A 5,000-nucleotide genomic window follows, 5' to 3' on the forward strand; every position below is an offset into this window, starting at 1 on the left:
GTGAAGAGAGTAAGGAAGGCTGGCGCAAGAATTGAAGAGACAGTGAAAGATGGAAATGGAAGGTTGTTAAAAGGAGAGGAGGCAAGGAAAAGATGGGCGGAATATTTTGAAAGTTTACTGAATGTTGAGGATAATAGGGAGGCAGATATAATTGTTGTTGCAGGTGTTGAGGTACCAGTGATGGGAGATGAGAATGAGAGAGAGATTACAATAGATGAAGTGAGGAGAGCACTAGATGAAACGAGAGTAGGAAAAGCGTCTGGTATGGATGGTGTCAGAGCTGAGATGTTGAAGGAAGGGGGTGTGACTATACTTTTGAATGGTTGGTGAGATTGTTTAATGTGTTTTGTGTTGTCAATGGTACCAGTTGATTGGGTTTGTGCATGTATTGTACCACTAAATAAAGGTAAGGGAGATGTGCATGAGTGTTGTAATTCAAGAGGTATTATTTGTTAAGCGTAGTTGGACGAGTGTATGATAGAGTAATGATTATTAGGATTAAGGATAAAAACAGAGAATGCAATCTCAGAAATACAGGGTGGTTTTAGAAGAGGTAGGGGCTGTATGAATCAGATTTTTTACAGTAAGGCAGATATGCGAGAAATATTTAGCAAAAGGTAAGGAGGTGTATGTTGCATTTATGGATCTGGAGAAAGCGTATGTTAGAGTTGATAGGGAAGCAATGTTGAACATGATGAGGTTATATGGAGTTAGTGGAAGGTTGTTGCAAGCAGTGGAAAGTTTCTACAAAGGTAGTAAAGCATGTGTTAGGATAGGAAATGAAGTGAATGATTGGTTTCTAGTGAGAGTGGGGCTGAGACAGGGATATGTGATGTCACCGTGGTTGTTTAACTTACATGTTGATGGAGTGGTGAGATAGGTGAATGCTCGAGTGCTTGGACGAGCATTAAAACTGGTAGACGAGAATGACCATGAATGGGAGATAAATCAGTTGTTGTTTGCGGATGATACTGTACTGGTTGCAGACACAGTAGAGAAGCTTGGCCTATTAGTGACTGAATTTGGAAGTGTGTGTGAGAGAAGGAAGTTGAGAGTTATTATGAGTAAGAGTAAGGTGATGAGATGTACGAGAAGGGAAGGTGGTGCAAGGTTGAATGTCATGTTGAATGGAGAGTTACTTGAGGAGGTGGATCAGTTTAAGTACTTGGGGTCTGTTGTTGCAGCAAATGGTGGAGTGGAAGCAGATGTACGTTAGAGAGTGAATGAAGGTTGCAAAGTGTTGGGGGCAGTTAAGGGAGTAGTAAAAAATAGAGGGTAAGGCATGAACGTAAAGAGAGTTCTATAAGAGAAAGTGATTGTACCAACTGTACTGTGGGGAATGAAAGTGATGGAGAGACAGAAATTGAATGTGTTTGAGATGAAGTGTCTAAGGAGTATGGCTAGTGTATCTCGAGTAGATAGGGTTAGGAACGAAGTGATGAGAGCGAGAACGGGTGTAAGAAATGAGTTAGCAGCCACAGTGGATATGAATGTGTTGAGGTGGTTTGGCCATGTTGAGAGAATGGAAAATGGCTGTCTGCTAAAGAAGGTGATGAATCAAGAGTTGACGGGAGAAGTACAAGAGGAAGGACGGATGGTGTGAAGAGAGCACTTGGTGATAGGAGGATAGATGTGAGAGGCAAGAGAGCGTGCTAGAAATAGGAATGAATGGCGAGCGATTGTGACGCAGTTCCGGTAGTCCCTGCTACTACCTCCGATGCCTTAGATGACCGCGGAGGTAGCAGCAGTAGGGGTTTCAGCATTATGAAGCTTCATCTGTGGTGGATAATGTGGGAGGGTGGGCTGTGGCACCCTAGTAGTACCATCTGAACTCGGTTGAGTCCCTTTTCAGGCTGTTGGAACGTAGAGTAGAGGTCCCCTTTTTGTTTTTGTTTCATTTGTTGATGTCGTCAACAAATACCCAGTCAAATACTCTTCTAGCTCCTTAGCCCAAACTCCCTTACTATCACCCTACTTATCATGACTATACCTCTCATACTCTTCGAAAAACTCATGTACATCCCCACTACTATGCTCATTGAACCTTTCACACCAAGGTACCTCTCTCATATACACAGTCTTACACACATCACTTTCATTCTCAATGCTATCATCACTGCTACCTTCCTTCTTGTTTCTGTCTTCATTTGAATATAAAGAATCCAATTCAATGCTCAAATTCTTATCTTTAACCATTCCTTTCTTACCCTTTTTCTTACTTACCACTTTCACCCATTTATGATCATCTTCACTCTCATCCTTACCTTTCTTCTTTTCCCTCTTCATATTACTTTTACCTTTCTTCTCATTCTTCCTATCACATTTCTGTTCATCCTTACTATACCTAGTCCTTTTAACTTCACTATCACTATTACTATCACTATCACTTCCTATCTCATTATCACTTACCTTAACCTCTTCTTCCACTATCAACCCATTACCTGAAGCAGAAGCCACTCCTCCAACTGCGCCTTCATCCATGAAAGTTTTCATCATTCCTATTACTTGCCTCATCATAGCTTCCATTCGTTTCTTCATTCGTTCTTCATTCTCTCGCATCCTCATCTCAACACCTTCTTCCACTCTCTCCACAGTTCCCTGAATTTCCCTCAGTTTCCTTTGCATCTCCTCATTCTCACAGTTCAACCTCTTATTCTCTACTAGCAACCTCTCTTTCTCAACTATGAACTTCTGCTCCCATTCTTTATAATGCCGCAATTCCTCCTCCAAAGCCATTAAATTGCCTTCCATTATCATCAACTTTTTCTTCAGCCTGAAATCTAATTCCTAATCCTCTCAGTCCTTCGTCAAAGAGTCAAGCTTCCAATCCCACCTCGGCAGTCCCTGTTCGGGAGCCAAAGTAATATGGCTGGATGTTGCAAGGACAACCCCCACACCCTTGAATCTCTCTAACTGACAATAGTCTCCTCAGCACAAACTTTCCCCTTACGTTATCAACTGGACTCTTAGACAGAAGGAAAATGAAAACAAAATATAACCTTAATAATATATTTCTTACAAACTAAAACGCTTAACATAAACAATCCACAATCAAAATATCAACACTTAAAAATAATGAAAAACTTAATACTAAATATGTAATAACCGTACACCCCCTCAAAAAAAAGTAAAAAAAATAACACACTTAAAATTTAACTTCACATCAACACCCAAATATGTATGTTTATATGATATAATGTATTTTGATGGCACCAACACAGCCGTCCACACACTGCCCAACTGTCTTTTACGGCACACAACCACATCTTTGTGGTTAACAATACACTGCGTGGTAATTTGTAACAACTACCTCCCTGATTGGGGTCCTGGATGTCATCATCGTCATCATGATCATCATCATCAACAGCAATCGGAATATCATTCGGTCCTGGTCTTCAACATTTAATTAAATCTACACAGTCTATCCAAGGAGGAATCATCCCCTGCAAAAATGAAAAATGAAAACACGAACACTCCTAGCTAACTAAACTATCGCACTATAATCAAAGATGAATAATAAACTGATCCTATCATTCACAATCATGACAAGCAAATATAAATAAAACTGTACTTATTCTTGAAATAAACAAAACACTTCCAACGCTGGTTGAAATCAATTAAATGAAGAAAATCCAGCATTCACACACAACAGCCTTTACCAGCAGGCAAATAAAAAAGCATTCGCTCCGAAATATTTACTACTGTCCTAACCTAGCTGAAGGTAAACAAACAACCTCATTTATACCAACAGCCTTTCTCACAACAAATAATCGATACACTAACTACCCCACCTCTCTCTCTCTCTCTCTCTCTCTCTCTCTCTCTCTCTCAGGATTTGGCAAACAAAAATAAATAAAAATAAATAAAAAATTAATCCTCTACAACACACATACACACACATGCACACGCATACACACACACACACACACACATATATATATATATATATATACATATATATATATATATATACATATATATATATATATATATACACACACACACATATATATATATATATATATACACACATATATATATATATATATATATACATATATATATATATATATATATACATATATATATATATATATATATAGATAGATATATATCAGTTTTGTCTTTCTATTTACTACTTGTTTTTCCATCTTGAAATAGAGGATACCACATCAAAATCAATGCTCTTATGGACGGGATCTGGACCGCATTAAAAGGATGACAAAGACCTTTTGATCGTCTCTATAAATCAGGGAGTATGGAAAAGCGAGAGATTTCTTATTCTTAGAAAAACGTCGACTAAACGTGGATGGATTCTTCGATTGGACAATCCCATTTTAGCGGTGATGCCATCTGCTGGTCGGCGAATTCTCAGATTCAGGGTTTGATAGGTACAGAGACCACTCTGTTTTCCAATTCTCTTCTTTTTTTCTTACCCCCTGTTCTTCTTTTATTATTGATGTATTCACTTCTCACTCTACATATCGTATTTTTTTTTTCAGTACATCGTGTTTCTTTTATCATCTAGTTTATATATAATCCTTTGCCATGATTATAACAATCAGAAGACCCTAAAATGAGTAAAAATATATATAATTTTGGTTTTGCTTTCCTTAAAAAAAAAAAAAAAAACTTGAAATCCGTATCAGGGTATACCATCTGTCTAAATTCGGAGTCACATTGAAATCTCATCTAATATTTTTTAACAACATAGTCAAACTGCTTCACAGAGGGTTATCAAGTAAACTAAGACAACCTTTACCATCTACGTAAGAGATAAACGTTTCAAAACCTATTTTTAACATTTTATTTTTTTATGTTCCTTTGTTATTTTGAATGACTTTGCTTTGGTTTTGCTGTTGACCGTAGTCCCGATTGACTGCCCGGCTCTGGCATCGCTTTAAACCCAGGTACTGTATGTTTCTGTGGTGTACCAGTCACCAACGTCATTCCTCTCAGCAGCGAGGAGTCACAGCACGGTTGAGTAGTGTAGATAGTTC

The sequence above is a fragment of the Palaemon carinicauda genome, chromosome 5 (genome assembly GCF_036898095.1).
Source record: "Palaemon carinicauda isolate YSFRI2023 chromosome 5, ASM3689809v2, whole genome shotgun sequence".
Taxonomy (NCBI): Eukaryota; Metazoa; Arthropoda; class Malacostraca; order Decapoda; family Palaemonidae; genus Palaemon; species Palaemon carinicauda.